The sequence below is a fragment of the Acomys minous genome, assembly GCF_964271855.1.
Source record: "Acomys minous genome assembly, chromosome: 16".
Taxonomy (NCBI): Eukaryota; Metazoa; Chordata; class Mammalia; order Rodentia; family Muridae; genus Acomys; species Acomys minous.
In genome coordinates, this window is record NC_140498.1 from 81127170 (window position 1) to 81146593 (window position 19424).

A 19424-nucleotide genomic window follows, 5' to 3' on the forward strand; every position below is an offset into this window, starting at 1 on the left:
TACATTTTCAGAATCTCACTGGCCATCGCACCAATTTAGATAAATATGTTACAGAGCCTGATGGGTAAGATCCGCTCATGGACGGGGCTTTCCCGGAGGGTCCCATGGCAGATCTGCAAATGATGTTCTTGGCATATGGACTTAGGTTTGAATAAACTTGAGTGATACCAGCCTGCCTACTTCTGAGTTCCCCCACATGACTGCAGCCTGGAGAGGTGTCGCATGCTCTGGCTCGTGCTCAGCCAGCTTTCTTGTCTTAGGAGACTGTGTGTTGTTGAAACCTTGATTTCTTGACAACATCTTATAGGTAGGCAGGCAGGCAGGCAGGCAGGCATCACAAGAATTCAGTCTTCCTCATAATGGTCTTCTACTAACTCCGTGCAATACTGACTTTCCACTTACTAGAGATAATGTGTTTCATTGTAAGACAAATATGCTTTAAGTAATAGAAAGAGCTGCAAGAAAAGAGGTAATTGATATTTAATTTGTATTTTAGATACAGAGAGCTGTGGTTGAACTCATGAAGCTATACTAAAGCGAGGCCTGATAGACCCATGTCAAACTATTGGTTAAGATTCATGTTCTAGTTTTCTGTAATAAACAACGTTGCCAAAAGCAAATTGGGGAAGAAACTTTTTTTTTAATTTGCTGCCATTTATATACTATATAAATCTTATATGCCGTGTATACAGAGGGGCAAGTGCTTTTTTAATCTTAGGGGGAAAAAAAGATCAACATTATACATCTCTGAACGACACAAACTGTATAAACCATACAGGTTATTTAGATACATACTGTATTAAATACAGTCTGGGAGGAAAAGGTTTATTTGGCTTACACTTCCCAGGTCACAGTCCATTGCTGAGGGATGTCAGGAAAGGAGCATGAAGCAGAAACCACAGAGGAGGACGCTTGCTGACAGGAAAGGAGCTTCTTAGCTGGCAAAGTTTTTTTTTTTTTTCAAGTGACTTTCCTGAAAACTTCTGCAAACCTCCTTTCTCTCCCCCTCGTCAGAGAAGAATGGCATAGCTATGCCAGGCAGCCAGAAAAAGCCAGAGAGTAGACCATGTGCCAGTTCAGAATCAATGTTCTGCCCAATGAACAAGAGTAACATGGGTGGCGCGGTGACCAGCAAACATCTCAGCAATTTACAAAGAAGAGATGCGGTGGGAAACACAGCAGGTGATTGGATGAGGAGAGCATTCCTGCCATTCACCATCCCCGTCACTCGTCTCATTCCCATGGAAACCCACATCCGCACTGAACTCAAAACTCAGGCAATGCTTCTAGAGGAGACAAGAGTCACCCGATCTCAGTTGCACCTTAAAAAAAAAAGGAAGAAGAAGAATGGAGCAGAATATGAGTGGAGTCCAGGGCACAAAATGTATCAGGAGCATGTGCACATGCAAACAGATGCAGGGGAGTTATTAAGTGCCAGAAAGAAGTAAGAGCAGACCTCAACAGCTCAAACTCAACACCGTGTCACAAAGACAAGTCGAACCTGCAGGAATAAGAAACTGCTGGAGGCCAAGAGGGTTTTTAAAAGATAAAAAGCATCACTTGCCAGCGCCACTTCTGCAGGAAGCAAAACCACTGTAGTGGAATAAAGAGGACCAGCAGATATAAACTTTAAGAAATGGAATGAGAAAAAAAATTTACACACACACACACACACACACACACACACACACACACACACACACACAAAACAAAGAGAAAACCCTGGGAACTGATCACACTCTAGTGTAAAAAATGAAACGAAAAATGATAACAGCGATGTGTTGTGTTAGACGGAGTGGCGATTAGGGTCGACAACTCCTCTATTAAACAGATAGATGCCCAAAAGGACAGAAAACAAGAACCTGCAAGGAATGGATGAATGTTCATAGAGCCAGGCACTAAGCTAACTAAAAGCTGTAAGTCACTTATAACTGAAACCCCAAAGAGAGGATAAATAGAATGTGAATAAAATATCCAGAAGATGAACTAGTATTCGGTAGAGAGAAGAGAGGCTGGGGATGTGTGATACAGTTGGGGAGGTCTTGGAAACACTATGCTCTATGAGTTGAAGTGACCATAAAAGACACGTATGATTAAAATAGTCTGCAGTTGGGTATTGGAGATGGCCGTTGTGCTCTTTGAATGCAGTCCAACGTCTCTGAAGGTACGCTTTAAAATGGTGGTATTGTGGGAGCTCACGGTCCCAGATGTGAACCTAATACAGTTATTTTGCTAAATGAGCATAGCATCAAATTCATTTAACTTGTCATTTGAAGTATAAGTTAAATTGCCATGTGAACTCATGTCTTCTGCCTATAGATGAGTGCAGTTCTTGGTCCCCATCAGAGAAGTTCCTTTGCACGTCGTCGGAAGTGGAAAAACTTGCCGCTTGGTCGAAGTGCAGAGAAATAAGTGTCAGTGGCGTGCTCACCCATAAACAGGGCATTTGTATCACCCTCTCGGTGGGGAGAGGTGGCCCAGTCCTGTATTTATCAACACCAGGTTCACTTGAAAGTCTTATTTTGTCGCAGATTAATCTTGAATAATGACAGTATCACAGTCTGCTTTATAGTGATGTGATAAAGCACCAGGATCAAAAACAACCTGGGGAGGAAAGGGTTATCTCAGCTTACAGTTTAAAGTCCATTAACCAGGGAAGTTAAGTCAGGAAACTGGTGGGATGAACTGATGCAGAGGCCATGGAGGGGTGCTTGCTTACTGGCTTGCTCCTCATGGCTTGCTCAACCTGCTTTCTTATAGCACCCAGGACCACTGGCCCAGGGGTGGCACCACCCACAGTGGGCTGGGCCCTCGCACATCAATCATCAACCAAGAAAATGCCTCCCGTAGACTTGTCCACAGGCCAATCTGATGGAGGCATTCTCTCACTTGAGAGTCTGACTCAACTTGAAATAAAACTAGCCAGCACAGCCATACAAAGCATTGCCTTTGTACTTCTTTTTGTTCATATATGTATATAGACCTACATGTATGCATGTGTATATGTATTTCAGGTGCATGTACACATGTATGTGCATAGAGGTCAGAGGTTAACCTTAGGTATCATTTCTCAAGGGCTCTTTGCCTTATTTTTTTTTTAATAACATCGAATTAGTGTTTCCTGCAGGTATGCATGTGTATTCAGTGTCTTCAAAGGCCCAAAGAGGGTGTCAGATCACCAGGAACTGGAGTTACAGACAGTTGTTAGTCACCAAGTGGGTGCTAGGAATCGAACCGGGGTCCTAACAGCAAGTGTTCTCTTAGCCACCTCTCCATCTCCATCTGTTTTAGTTTTCGAGACAGGGTCTCTCGTTGGAACCTGGGTCACCCAATAGGTTAAGTTAGCCGACTACATTGTGCCAGGGAGACACCGGCCTCTACTTCCCAGCATGCATCTCAGCTCTTTTACATAGGTTCCAGGGATTAATCAATCTATCTCCTCATGCTTCCCCGAGTGACCTGTTTCCCCAGCCCCTTACCTTTATTACCTGGTGAACAGAGCTCCATCATCATCTTCAGGTGTCATTTGAGGGCGAGAGATGCCGTGGCTGTGAGAAGAGATGGGAGAATGGTACCCCACTCCTGGCAAGACCCATGTTTACTAAATGTCACTTCAGATGGGGGATACTTGGGGTGCAGTAAAGGACAGAGCCTCTCAGATTTGGTTACCACAGGTCTTTGGTTTGGCCCTGCAGATACAAGCATTTCTGCATTGGCCTATGAGAAACAGACTAGGCAAGGAGACAGTAAGAACTCATGCACATGGCTTCCATGGTTAAGGGAAATTATAAGCCCAGCTCTCTATGAAATTATGCCTCAGGCTGCTGCTGGTGCCACTCCCTGACATTCACTCAATCCAACTCTACAGCTTGTGGGAGAACTTAACTCCTTGCCTTAATTTACCCAGGCATTGCCTTTTTATTACAGCCATATATCTGGTATTTAATATCTCCCATTTCCAAGCAGGGAACTGTATTTAGAGTTAAATTATTTAGTATCATTTTTTTCAGTGGGTAACGGTGGTGAGTTACTGTGTTCGGGTAGACGCTACCATTGCGGGCTCACAAGGTCTCCAGGGAGCCCCAAGCAGAAAATAACTGCCCCCCAACCTAGAACTACAACATAGGAAATACAGCATAAATGATAACTTAATATCAACCTTAATTGTGTTATGTGGCTTGGCTCATCAGAAGTTTTCATGGATATTTCCATGCCAGGGATCATAACTGACATTCTGTCGTTCTGGAGTTGGGATTTCACAGAACGCTGGACAACCAGCCCCTGTACCAGGACAGGATGCCATTCTTCAGTGTGTGCCTTACTCAAAGTTCCTGCAGTCTCTGTCAGGGCCAGTGTGACACACAGGAGGCTGTGCGCTGCTGCTTGTCTTCCTGTGAGTTTTTGAACTTACTGCTTCTATGAAAACATGTATGTACATACATGTCCCATAAAAACACTTGTCAATGCCTGGGTTCGTTCCTAAGTTTAGTTCTTCTCTTTTCTCATTTTTCCTTCTATTTTTCTCTTTGGATCTTTTTTTAGGAAGTGTGGCCGGGCGTGGGGAGAAGTAAATTTATATGAACAGATATGTGGAGGCTGAAAATCCACCTTGGGCATCTTCAGCCACCGTCTGCCTTTGTTTCTCTGAGACACAGTCTTTCAGAGGTCTGGGGCTCACCAAGTGAGCTAAGCTGATCCGCAAGTAAACTCTAAGGGTCCAGCCATCTCCTCCTCCCCAGCTCTGGGACCGTAAGCACACACCACCACGCCTGGCTTGTTTGAAGTGAATCCTGGGGCTCAACCCCAGGTTATTGTGTTTCTACGCCAAGCCCTTTACTGGTGGATACATTTCCTCTTTGGGTTTTTTGAGACAAGTTCGCCCCCTGTATCCCTGGCTGAGAATGAGCTCAAAATCTTCCTGCCACAGGCTCTTGAGAGCTGGGGTTCTGGGCTCCTTTCCTCTAGCCCCTGTCTATGTCTCCCCCTGTGTCTATGCTTCTATATAGCTAAGGCTTTTATTCTCATATTGGCCTTTTTTTGTGTTGTCTGCTTGTATGAGCTCACTGTAAATTGGAAGAGGATGCTTTCTCTGCTGCCAGTCGTGACTTTTTGCAATCAAACTAGACCTGATGCCTGTTGTTCTGATATGTGTTGTCCTGATGCGAGTGGTCCTGATGTGTGTTGGTCCTAATGTGTGTTCATGCAGTACTGATGTGTGTGGTCCTAATGTGTGTTCATGCAGTACTGATGTGTGTGGTCCTAATGTGTGTTCATGCAGTACTGATGTGTGTGGTCCTAATGTGTGTTCATGCAGTACTGATGTGTGCTTTCCTGACTTATGTTGGTGTTAATATGCATCTGTTGTGGAGAAGAATGTACTCTGCGTTCCTTCTGAGAAGCCCAGCTCTCTCTCAGAGAGGGAGATGCTGCCTCTCTACAGCCAGGCCTCGCTGTGAGCATCACTCCACACACCCCGTGATCCAGGATTCCAGTGAGCTCAGCTGGATGGAGCCAAGGACACATTTGGGTGTTTTGCTTCTGGAGATTCTGTTAGAAGATAACAGTGGTTCAAAGGGATATTGGGGAAAAAAAAAACAGACGTTGTTATGCGACCCATTGACAGAAGCTTGCCCGCAGTCCCACGGTGGAAAGCTCCGCCTTGCCCCAGCATTCTGGGGACCTCACCCTGTTGGTGTTCCCCTGCCTGGGTTCCTCTACTGCTGTCATGGATGGGGCCTAAGGAGTTATTTGTCCAAGGATGCTATGGGTGACATCTGTGCTTGTATGGTGAGAAGGTGATGTTGGGGGCACCGTTTTTGTTTTTTGTTTTTACGTTACTGCCGAGAGCTTCATTTTCCGTTCTGACTTATAAATCATGTGCCCTGACTCTAGCCCACTTCAAGTCTGCAGTGTGAGGAAATGTTGATTGTTCCGTTTAGCTAAGGGGTGGGGAGAGACTGAGAAAGACAGAGATTCTTGTATTTTTTCTTTCTTTCTTTTTTCTTTTCTTTTCTTTTTTTTTTTTCCTTTCACTATCTCGCATATAGCCCGAACCAACCTGGAACTCATTATGTAGACCCGGCTAGCCTGCAACTCACTAAATAGCCCATGATGACCTTTGAACTCTCATTCTTCTGTCTCTGCCTCCTAGATGTTGTGGGTTACAGTCATGAATTGCTATCCCTGGCATGGCTGCAGTTTTCCAACATTCACTGAAGAAATCCCCTTCAGTCGCTGTGCTCTGAATCCCCCAACTCTAGGCAACCAAGGGTCTCTTTCTATCTCTGTAAACCTTCCTTTTCCTTAATAGTGCTTAAATGGAGATGAGCAAAGCCCATCAGTGGTGAGCCGATATAACAAACTGTAACCACCTCGAAAAGGAAAAACAAAAACAAAAACAAAAAAACAAAAAACAAAAAACGAAAAAACAAAACAAAACAAAAACCACCTAGGAATTCGTTAAAAAGCAAAGCCAACTTGAAAGTGTGCTGAAAGAAGCCAGACGTTTGAGGAGGTGTGGCTCATGACTCTAGCCAAATTCAACTTCTAGGTCTCATTTTAAATGAGTAGCTACGCCTCATTCGGACCCACCAAGTTCCCAAATACTGGGTCATTATTATTGAACCAGAGTCTCAGGTTACCACAACTGGCTTCAAACTTCCTGTCTACCCCAAGGATGATTTTGTGAAGCCCTGACCCTCCCCATTACCTTCTGAGTATGAGGACTAGAGGCATGCACGACCATGCTCGGATTATAGGTGCTAAGGATCAAGCCCGGGGCATCCTGCATGCTCAGCAAGCACTCTAAGAGCTGAGATACATCCAGGCCCCAGGTTAAATGTTCTGAGAGGGCAGGTGGGAGAGAGCCTGGCTCAAGCCCACCACTCTTTAACTGTAGTTGCACTGGGAGTTTTCTCATCTCGGTCTTTTGATGAGGTTTGTTTCTTTAAATTAAACTTTGGTCAATAAATGCTGGTGGCTGCTGGGCACTTAATCTTTGTCTCAAAGGTAGGGCTGATTGTCCTACCACGATAATAAGATGCCAGGTGACCTCAGTCTCCATTGTGAGGTGAAGGGCCTCCTTTCCAGCAGTCTGAATTTCTAAAAAAAAAAAACATGCTTCAGCACAAACTGGGTTTCTCATTTGTGCACAGGATACCAATATGAAATACAATCACATCAGCTTCAATTTCAAAATGTACAGTGGGAATTGATGGGGACTTCCTCTGTGTGAGAAGCCACCTTGTGGGGTCAGTTGGCATCAGGCATGGTCCCTGGGATGGCATTGTCAGTGGTCACTTAGGGTTATGATTGGGCAGCTCTTGGATGTGGGTCAGCTGATCCCTCACAGAGACACACAGTACTAGATAAAGGAGCATTGTGTTTGATGCGTGTATCATTCTTACGACAAGGAACAGAGTTGGATGGAGGTCTAGGGTGGAGTTTGATTGATAGCGTGCTTGCCTGGTATGTGTGAAACCCGGAGTCTGGTCCCTAGCGCCATGCCAATCTTCCATGGTACAGCATGTCCATCATCCCAGCACGTAGGAGGCAGAAGCATGAGTGAGCATCAATAGATTAAGGTCATTCTCAGTTGCCTAGAGATATCAAGCCTAGGCTGGGCTACATGGGACCCTGACTTGATCATGATGGTGTTGGTGATGATGATGATGATGATGACGATGATAGTAGTAACAATAGAAGTGAAACCCTATGTGGAGCCCTCAAGGGACAGTGAGCCATGGTGGTACCTCTCTGAAGGGGCCAGGAAGGGAGGATGGCTTGATGTTTAGTGTAGAGATGGTTTTCAGCGTAGCCTGCCAAGCAGTTGCATGTGCAAGTTATTATTCCCCTGACCACTTAAGGAGATGTTTATGTCAAAAGGATGGTTGAGATGTATCCAAGTATCCCCCAGGCTCTGACAGCAACTCTATGCTTTCACGGAATACTGTATCTTAGCCTGTGAGGTCACCCACTCCTTTCATTTTTTTCCATTTGAATGTAAGTCGAAAGAGTTGGTTTTACCGCAAGACAGGAGAACTGGGGTCCCCTGAACTCAGAAGTTAATTGTGCAAAAACAAAAACAAAAAGCCCTCAAACAATAAAAACATCAGTATGACTGAATCCCGGGTGGAAGCTGCAGCTGTAGCCTGCTTTGAGGACCGTGCTGTCTGGGATGGAGCAGATGGTGAGCAAGCCTCCCAGGACTCTGATGGCTTGGATCTGAAATCCACCCCCTGCCACAAGTTCACATATTGGCACATGGTCCCCAGCTTGTGGCACTAATTTGAAAGTCCCCAGAAACCTTAGCAAGCAAAGCCTAAGTGTAGGAAGTAGGTAGTGTGGGGAGTACCTCTCTCTCTCTCTCCACTGGGAGTGAGCACCCCACCACACCCCGACTCTAGCTGCCTGAGGCTCTTTTCAAGGACATGGGACCAAGTGCGATGGACAGAACCCTATGCCAACCCTCTCTCTGTTAAGTTGTGTTACTCATTTGGGTCGCAGCAACACAGAGGTTAACTGACACTCAAGACTGAGGGTATTTGTGTGTGCAGGCCTGAGCCCCATTTTTTCCCCCAGAGAGTCAGAGGACAGAAAGCGTGGCAGCAGGGATGAAGTGTTCTGCTCTGCGCTATTCTTCTGTGCAAAACTACAGCTGGCTTCACCTGAAAAATGGCATCATGGGAGTTCTTGTGAGGTGCCGTCCTGAAATGGGACGGCTTGGGTCCCAGAGACAGAAGCAAGAAGCCCCAGTGTTCACCCCAAGGCATTTCTTAGGAACATTGCCTAGGATGCAATGTAGGAAGTGAAGCAGGTGCCGCTGCCCTGGCTGTCTCTACAGGGAGGGTTTACAGAACGTGGCTCGGGGCCAAGGTGAGTTTTTGCAGTTTTAACATGTTTGATCTGTCAGCGTTTTGGACAACAACCTAAACAGCTTCATCGCTGGGTGGAAAGTTCCCTGATGCCTTTTCTACCCTGGCTTAGGTCCAAGCTTACAGGGAAAATGCACAGCCAGCCCAGACAGTTAAAGAATGGGCAAGCCACCATTTCCTCAGCCACCGTCCCCTCGGGATGAGAAGAGAGAGCAGCGGCTTCATTAGTGAATCTCTGTTCTGTTGGACAACCCTGCCCCCCCCCACCCCCGCAAGCTCATTAGGTAACCTTTGAGTCTAGTATGGTGACTGTGGCACATGGTTTGTGGTAGCAAAACAATAATGAAGAAAATGAATATATGCATGTACCTATACACTATATGTACACATAAACACACATGCACACAAACATATTATGTGTGTGTATGTTTGCATGTGTATAGCTCATAAATGTATGTACCACATAGATGTGTGTACATATGTTGCCCGTGTATGGAGGTCAGAGACCGACTTAGGATCTCTTTCTCATGACATTTTGTTTCTTTAGACAAGGTCTCTCATGGGTCAGAAACTCACTGAATTTGCTAGGCTGGCCAGCCAGTGAGCACCAGGGATCCAGCTGTCTCTGCCTCCCCAGCACTGGGATTACAAGTGTGCAACACCATGCCCAGCTCATTATTATTCATTCATAATACATGTGCCCTATAATTCTAAAATTTCTCATAGTTTGCAAAGTGTCTTTTAAATTCTTTCTATCTATCTATCTATCTATCTATCTATCTATCTATCTTTCTTTCTTTCTATCATCTATGTATCATCTATCTTTCTGTCATCTATCTATCTATCTATCTATCTATCTATCTATTTATCTATCTGTATCTTAGAAACATGCATCCTCTGATTACTGCTTCCAAAGCCTCACCATTGCATCTGGTTTGGGTACCGTGGACGCTTTGCAGTTCTGTGATGTTTGTGAGTGTTTCCTCAGATCAATGTTCTCAATGTCCCCAAAATAAAAATCCGTAGACTAAGGAAGGCGATTATAGCGACCCACAGCCCTCAAAATATTTCTAGAGCAATGGGGCATCATCTGTACCCCTTAATAAAAACACGAGAGCTAAGCCTTATAGTCTGTCTGATGGCCAATGGCCAGGACACTGAGTGAGTGCTGAGTGTGAGATTTATTTTGGGTGCTGAGCAGTATGGTGTGAGAACTGGTGAGGAGGTCTTTTTCGATGACTCTTCCATAGGAAGCTGTGCTAAATTTCAGTTTGAGGCTAAGAAAACAAAGGATGTATCTCCCCATCCCCCACAATCCAGGTTTGTAGCCCCTAACCTCTGAGTTCGTAAGCATAAGACTGATAACCCTTGCATTAAGAGTGTCTCTTGAAATCGGGGTGTAGCCTATTCAAAGGGAGATAGTATCCTAAAGCTAAAAGCTCCAATCGATTTGATTTCCTTTGCAATTGGTGGCTGGGGTGGGGGAAGGTAGCCTGTGCTAAGCTTCATCTGGAGGTAATAACCATAAACAACAGGAACACAGGGAACTTTCTATATAGAAGAGGGGTGTGATGTCAGCAGGGAAAGCATCATTAAATTGTCCAGCGGTCTTTTGGTCCTTGTGATGATCTATATCTGAACCACCACACCTCCACATCATGTGTCTAAACATCTGCTGTCCAGCTAGTGGTGCTGTATGGGGGATGGTTAGGGAACTTTGGGATGCGAGGTCTGGCTAGCAGGAGTGCGTGCTCCAGGGGTGACCTTGAAAGTGACACCTAGGCTAGAGAGATGCTCTTCCAGAGGTTCTGAGTTCAATTCCCAGCAACCACATGGTGGCTCACAACCATCTATAATGTGATCTGATGCCCTCTTCTGGCCTGCAAGTGTACATGCAGGGAGAGCCCTGTATACAAATAAATAGGTAAATCTTAAAGAAAGGAAGAAAGAAAGAAAGAAAGAAAGAAAGTGACACTTGTGTGTGTTTCTGGCCTCTACTCTTCTTGTCTGAGCCTGTGACAAAAGCAGTTCAAGTTGCATGAACCCCACTGTGCCTTTCTCATAGTGATGAGCTGAAACACTTCTGAAGCCATGAGCCAAATTAACCCTTCCCTTTCACGAGTAACTTTTGTTGAGTATTTTTTTAATCACAGCAATAATAAAGTAAGGAACACACTCCTCTAATGTAAATTTAAATATAAATATGAAACATGAACACAGTTTTCATGCTGTTTGTAGTACACCATCGGAGGACCCCTAGCTCCTAGTGGTTGAGGAATGATTAAATATCTTCAACATATTTACGTGGGAAAGTGTAGCAGAACTGATAAAAACTGCTTCAAAGAATTACTGGCCCAAGAGCTGGAGAAGTAGCTCAGTGGTTAAGAACACCTGGATGCTCTTGCAGAGGACCTGGGTTCAATTCCCAGCATCCACATGGTGGGTCACAACCACCTGCAACTCCAATTCCAGGGAATATGACACCCTCTTCTGGCTTCTGGAGGTACTGCATGCAAGCAGTGCTCATTTGTTCATGCAGGCAAATGCTCAGACACATAAAACAAAACAAATAAACCTTTGAAATAAAATTAATTATTGGCACATGAAAAATGCTACCTAAGACCTTGGAATATTTAGTCCTAAAAGGTGTCTCCACCAAACCCTTCCCTTGGGGTTCAGAGATCTACGAGGAGGAGAAGGCAGAGAAGGTAAGAGCCAGAGGGGGTGGAGGACACCAAGGAAACAAGGCTTCTAGACACAACAGAACCACCACACATAGGAGCTCACAGAGGCCATGGCAGCATGCACAGGGCCCGCACAGATCTGAGCCCTATGGGTTTGCAGTGCTAAGAGGGGAAGTGGACACAAGCCCCCATCACTAACCCAGAAGCCGTCTATAACTGATAACCACTCACAAAGGAAAAATGAGTTTTCTCCAGAGTCTCACTGAGGATACAGACCACACTCAAAGGCAGACCCTAGGCCAAGCACTAGGGTCAACAAACTCAATAGTATTTTTTTTTTTTTTTTTTACTTTTGGGGGGGACACAACATGCTTTTTTTTCTGGGCATTTTTGTTTATTTGTTTGTTTGTTTTTACCTGAAAGATCTTTTTGTTGATATTTATTATGGTTTTCAATTTTGTTTTTGTGGGTTTTCTGTACGTGCGAATGTGTGTTTCTCAGTGTCTGGATGCGTGTGCTTTTCATCCTTTTTTGGCTCCATTTTTTTCCTGTTTGTCCTGTTATAGCTTGTTTATTTCTATGAACTATTATTATTGATGTTTTAGATGTATGTTTGTATTTTAATGAGAGAGAGAGAAGGTGTAGATTTGGGTGGGTGGGGGAGTGGGAAGGATCCGGGAGGAGTTGCAGAAGGGGAAGCTGTAATCAGAATATTCTGTTTTTTTTTTTTAAAAAAAACAGTACTTTCATTATAAATAAATAAATTACTGAAAACTCCAACAGAAAAAGGAAAAACAGTAAAGCTCACCTACTAGCATGTTATAATAGCATACAATAAAATATATAGATTAGCAAGCTCATTTCTAAATGACTATAGATAAAATACACATAGATGCGTACACACACACAACATAGTCAAATGAATGAAAGTGAAATATAACACAGTGCTAATGAAAGACAGACTAGAGTGATAAATATTTTCCCCCCAATTCAGGCCTTGAGGTCTCGTGAAAGTAAAACAGAACGCCTGAACTTGCTCCGATTGTAAAATGTTGACTGTCGTATGCCAAATTCTGAAATAAACATGCGCCAATTTTACTGAGTTTTAAAAAGAGAAGAAAAGAAAACACACACAGGGGTTTTGATTCTCTGTTACTACAAACTCAGCGTGGAAAGATACAAGTCCTTCTTTCGAGTGTGAAATGGAGGTTGGCAGTTTATGGGGAGGGAGCCGTCCAGATATTGAGGCTGAAATCGTTTGCTTTCTATAGTTGAAACATTTTCCTTGAGAGGCCTTTCAGCTGGATGATCTTGCCATGACAGACATGAAACATTTGAGAAAATGGGACCGACTTCTCTCTGGGTAAAGAGGGAGAGGTACCCCGCCCCCATGTTTGGGGCTCTCGTGGCTAAGGGTACCACTGCTGCAGGGCCAATTAGGATGGACGTAGCCTAGTATTCAGTCATCTGAGCATCTGGGTTAAAGTCAAAGCAAAAGGAAACGCACTACGTTCTAAGGCAGCAACCTCGGATTAGAAGTTAGATTTTTTTTTTAAAAAAAGGAGTCTGTGTCCTCAGAAGGAAAGAAGTGTGGGTTCTTGTGCCCCTTAGTCAACTGTAGATGCTGTGCCGCAGATGGCCTGCAATCTAGTTTCAGTGTGACCTTGTGATGGGGTTATGAGCCTAAGAAATTGCAGCGGAGAGGCCTCAGGCGGGATTTATGAGACGACTCGAATTGGATTTTGCATGAGGAAGGAAAATGTCATTTAGCATTTATTGCCAAGTGCTATCTTAACACGGGGCAATGAGGTAGCCAGACACTGTTGACACCACTGTCCCCCTGCCCACGTCCTCCAGAGGGCCTGTTGTTATTCAAAGGGAAGAAAAAGCTACGTAACTTCACACCTGCTAGCCAGGATGCCTTCCTCATCTTCCTTTCTCCCATCTTCAAATGTAACATTTGCCTTAGGGCTTCAGCGGAGACCCCCACATTTGCTAATGTTAGGAACTACGATATCCTGGTACCCTGAGGATTACCGACTCACTCAAACATCTGTGCATCTGTGAACGGACTCACACTGCCTCTCCTAATTCTTTTTTCTTCTGCTTCCTCTCTTAATTAATTAATTGTATGTATTGGGTGTATTCATTCATGTATGTGCATAGGTACGCATGCAGTTGTGTGCGGGCTGGAGGCCAGAGATTGATGTCATGTGTCTTAGTAGCTTGCCGCCTCATTTTTTTGAGGTAGGAGCTCACCTATTCAGCTAGGCTTGCTGGTCATTGAGCCCTGAGGATCCTCCTGACTCCCAGTTCTTCAGTGCTGGGATTACAGAAACACACCACCATGCCCAGCTTCTCTAGATGGGTTTTGGAGGTTGAACTCAGACCCTTATGTTTGTGTGGCAAACACTTTACCAACTGAGTCCATCTCCCCATCCCCTCCTTCTGGATTTATCCCCTTTGATTCTCTTACTTTTACCATTGGATATAAGCACCATTCAAATTCAGGATGCTGAAATTGCTCCCCAGGAAGGGTGAATACTATCTCCCAGCCTGCTCTAACCTTGATCTCTGCTCTTGACCCTACAATTTGAGCATGTTCTTTTCCTTGTAAGTGGGCTTTGCAGAAGTGAGCACATTCTGACCTTGGTGGTGAATAAATGAATGAGTGAATGAATGAATGAGCATGCTGGGTCCCGACTTGATCCCGGAGCATGAGGCAGCTGCTTGGGATGGAAGAAGTTAGGTGGCAGTTTGCCCCTGAAGTCCTCACTGTCTTTGTGGCATGTAGATTTCATCCTTTTGTGCACCTAGAACTTGGAGGAAACCAGATGTGAGCTTCTAGGTCACTTATATTTGTGGCACTGTGTTTTAGCAGCCAGAGAAAGAGGAAGGCAGCTCACATTCCCGGTTCCTCCCACCATCCTGGGAGATGTGTGTTTCCTGCCCTAGGAAGACAGTCCTGAGCCCCAGCTCAGCCATAGGCTGAATGTAATGTCCTCTGGAGCCCATTTGAATGAAGTGCCTTCCAGAACTTCAGCAGAGTAATTAGGTGGCTGTATAAGGACCCACATGACCCAGGTCTATACTCTCATCGCTAAGCATTCTGGGATGTCAGGATCAGCTCTGTGATTGGGGGTAGGGCGTAGTCCTCCTGTCTATGGGAGGGGAGCTGTTCCAGCTTCAAACAAATCCTAGCCATCAAAAGAAAGTGTCGTAGAAGCAAACATTCTCATAATCCCAAACATTAGCCGCTTTCAAGTGGAAGGATCCGTCAGATCTGTTGCAGCAGTCAGCTAATGACAGGAGGTGACTAATCAACACTGGGCCCTTCGGTTCCTGCTGAAGATGCCGAGATAAATAAAACAGGGTCCTGCATGTCCATGCGGCTCACACAAGGAGATAAATCATTCTGTGGCTCTGAGGTGTGTGTGATGAGAGAGGCGTGTGCTTGCTATTGATTGTCTGAGACATCTCAACGTTCTACGTATAACATAACAATCTCGGCTTTCAGTGTCAAAAAAACAAAGCAAAGCAAAACAAAAAACCCACCACGGTTTGACAGCAGAGACGTGGATGAGGTACATGACGTTCTCCGTGGAAAAATCTCACTTTGTATTTCTGTATCGTTCATGATCCTATCTATTAAAAATGGCAGAAAGCCTCCAGCTTGTTTATTTAAGGGGGAAGAGGAGAAAGGAATAAAGAAGTTTGATCGAGATGCAGTGGTGTTGGAGGTATTGGTTCATGAACGATAACTAGCCCCTCGTGTGTGGTTGGCAATGGTTTAAATGTCTTCATGGAGTCTTTGAACACCTGCCACCGACGGGTGGAGCCTAATAAACTTCTATAAGATGCGACCTGATTGGTTACTTGCCTGAAGTGAATGGGACAGAGCAGGGGCTGTGTAGCCATTGAAGATAACTCGTAAAGTATATGTCCATGCTTTCCTTGATCTCTCTTGAGACCAGTACTGAGGTTAGTGGCTGCTATGACATGTGGACATTTGAAGATGCACTGAGACCTCCTGCAGTGATAAGCCTTATCAGACCTCTAAAGAAGCCTCCTTGGAGACCCTCTGACAGCTCACACCAAGCGACTGATACCTACAGTCATGATCCATTAGAAGGGAGATTTTGAGCTCCAGTTACCAACCGTAGCTGCCTCTAAGTGCCCAGACTACAGAGGCACAGGGACAGTCGTCAGAATGGTTTTATGCTACCAGATAAGGATGGGTTTACAGATTCAATGTACATTATATTTGCTGTCTGTTGGCCTTGCCTCCTCTGCTGACTGTGTTCTCAGAAATGCCTATCTTCCTCGTGTTGAAACGGACAGTAACAGTCCCAGAGTCAGCTCGTCCCATTTTCAAGTGCAACTGAAAACACCCAGCAAAGTCCATCTCCTACGGTCTCTCCAGAATCATAGGACCTACTGGACTGACTGGTAGCTTTGCCACTGAACCAACCCCACAGCCAAGGTGGAGTCAGGTGCTAGAGATGGGGGAGTGGGTGTGGTCAGGATCGCTGTGTCACAGGAAGATATTTGCAAGAAGCACATTATTTTTGATGGGACCACGGTCTCCTTGTGAAAGGAGAGAGAGACATTTTAGTGAGGCGTTATCTGAGACCCAGCTGCCTTGTCAGATGTGGTTGTAAGCTCTGTGTTTGTATCAGGGAACTGACAAATGGTGGACCAGTGGCTTCTCAGGCCATGCCCATCTGCGCTGTGTCCCTCTCCATCCTCAGAGCTGATTCTGCAGACACACCCCAGGCTCCCAGGCTCCCTCCATCCTCCTGCCACTTTGGTGAATCAAAGACAGCCCAACTGTAAGCGCCTATGGACAACTCACCAATCACATAGCAGAGAACCCTACCTGCTCCCAACATCTGTAAGAAAGGGACCCCACTCTGTCCTGTGAGCCTCAGATTACCCCACTATGTCCGTCTGGCTATCCATAATGTTAATATTTCTTCTAATAAGTTTAATACTCCAAAAGACAACATTCCTCAGTTTCCTCCTTAGGTCCCAAATCTGAAACAGTTCACGATGATGCTGTGACTCAGATTTTCCTGCAGGAGACCGTCCTATGGCCTGGAGCATCAAGTGACCGGTGACTACAGTCCTGATCAGTAGAAGAACTCACTGAGCACAAGCGTCACTTATTGTTAATTTACCAGGATGGTCTAATAATTGTTTATTATCAGGCCTATAATTATTATTACAACAGTATTTTTTAACCCGCTAGCAATCAATCAAGACCCAGACACCTGTTATATTTTAAAATATCCTTAGTTAACCTGAGGCAGGGCAGACATTAATCCTCTAAACTACTTCCCATAGTGTGGCAGGTATAGTATTCCTGTCCCAATTCCATGCCATCTGCTTCTAATAACTTCTATCAAGCTACCTCCCATCCATAATCCCATATACTTGCTAATGTCCTTCATCTGGGTCAAATCCTCCATCCACACCTGTCATGTGCTTCTCTTCCATCTAACCCATGGAGGCCGCCTTCTCCTCTCTTCTCCTCCGGTCTCTCCTCTTCTTCTTCCCAAGATTCTCTCTGTCTCTCTGTGTCACCTATCTCATTTGCCCTGCCCAGGTTAACTAAAGATATTTTAAAATATAACAGGTGTCTGTGTCTTGATTGAATGCTAGCAGGCTAGAATATACTGCCATAATAATAATCGTCATAGGCCTGATATTAAACAATGATTGGGCCAAATTGGTAATTTAACAACAACAAGTGGTGCTCGATGTGGGGTTAGTTATTAGGCAATACTGGTAAATTTAACTGTAACCCCACCCACCCAAGCTGGTACCAATTGCTGGGTCTTCCAAGACATGGGGACAGTCAGAAAAATGGTTTTTCCCAAACCCTAAACCCTTCATAATGGTACAGTGACTTGGGTTTTGCTCTTGAGACCTAAACCCTAGAAGTTTCAGGCATGAAACAGCAAGAGATCAAAAGCTGCGGAACTGTGGGGTTTAGATCCCAGTGAACGAACTCAGATGGTTGAAACTCCGTGACGCCGGGCCTGGGATGTAAGTCAGTCTGTCGAGTGCTTGCTGGGCGTGCACGAAGCCAGGGCTTGAGCCACGGCACTGCAGACAGCCACCTGAAATGGCGCATGCCAGTTAGGAGTTTGTGGTCACCCTTGTCAATATGGAGAGTTTGAGGCCAGCATGAGCTATGTGAGACTCTGTCTCAAAGCAAAAGAAAATCAAAAAGGTGAAAAAGAGAGCAAACCTAAACACTAAAAGACCAGCTGGTAATTCTACCCTGCTCACCTAACGGCTCTGACATGAACCGGGACACTTTCTCCTGAGTCTTATTTTTCTCATCTGAAAAATTAAGATATGAAATATTTTCTTTCTCTTTAGAAAGATCTCCCCCCCCCCGACCCCGCATCGATAAAAGTGGATGACTGATGTGTGAATGGTGCATAAACTACACAATATTATTGTTTTCCAGTCTTAAAACCAAGAGGAAATGCGTGCAAATCATCGCTCTGACAGGGGGATGATGCTCGGGACTGAAGACAAATGACCCAGTTTAGAGAAGAATGGGCCACGTGCTAGAACAGAGATTTCCCAAAAGAAGAGATGCGGATGGCAGATGACACGACAGACACTTGGCACAGCGAGCTGTCAGGGAAACATAAATTTCAATAGAGGATGCCAGAATGCAACCTAGAGCAAGGCTGAGTGTAAAACAAACATAAGCCAGGCATGTTGGCATGAGCTTCCGACCCCAGGACTCAAGAGAATGAGACAGAAGATCAACTTAAGTTCTAAGGCCAGCCTGGTTACATAGTGAGTGCTAGGTCAGCCAGCGCTACTTAGACTCAAAGCTAACAAACAGATAAACAGGGTCTCAGACTTATATGACCACAACAGTTCATTCTTTTCTTTCTCTTCTTTGTTTCTTTCTCTCATTTTTATTTTTCCTTCCTTCCTTCCTTCCTTTCTTCCTTCCTTCCTTTCTTCCTTCCTTCCTTCCTTCCTTCCTTCCTTTCTTCCTTATGTGTTTGAGTGTTTGGCTGCATGTATGTATGTACGTCACATGCCCTCAGTACCCACAGAGGCCAGAAGAGGGCATCAGATTCCCTGGAACCAGTTATAGATGGTTATGAGTCACCTTGTGGGGGCTGGGAATCAAACCTGGATCCTCTGGAAGAATAGCCAGTGTTCTTAACTGCTGAGCTATCTCTTTAGCCCCAGTTATAACAGTTCTTTTTTCTTTGGGGGGGGGGGAGTTTGAGGAGGTTCAAGACAGGGTTTCTCTGTGTATCCTTGGCTGTCCTGGACTTCCTTTGTAGTGCAGGCTGGCCTCGAACACACAGCAATCCACCTGCCTCTGCATCCCGAGTGCTGGGATTAAAGGCGTGTGCCACCATGCCCGGCCTAACAGTTTTAATCATACTTCCCCACAGGTCTACACTGAATGAGAAAGATTTAAAAATATGAAGGAGTGAAGTGATGATGTGCAGAGATGAATCACAAAGCCATAAAAGAGAAGGGGCTGGTGGGAGATGGGAGATGGGAGATGGCTCAGAGGATACAGTTGTCAAATCAAAGTACCACAGGTCCCAGAGAGAGACTCTATAAAAAAAAAAAAAAAAGATGGTAGGATGCTCCTGAGGAATGATACCAGAGGCTGACTTCTGGCCTCCATGTGTAAGTGTTAAGATGCACACACACATACATACACACACACGCACACACACACACACACACACACACACACACACACACACAATTGAACAATAAAAGAAAAAATGCTGGTCCAAAGAAACTTAGCACAAAGGAGTTTATACTACAGTGTTATATTTCATGTATTCATGTGTTCATATACATG

General features: G+C 44.9%; 1 protein-coding gene across 3 annotated transcripts in view; it reads left to right on the plus strand.

The window, feature by feature from the left end:
- Nucleotides 1-19424, plus strand: part of TMEM132D (transmembrane protein 132D) — a 601443-nt gene that overhangs the window by 281474 nt on the left and 300545 nt on the right. The window lies entirely within an intron of this gene.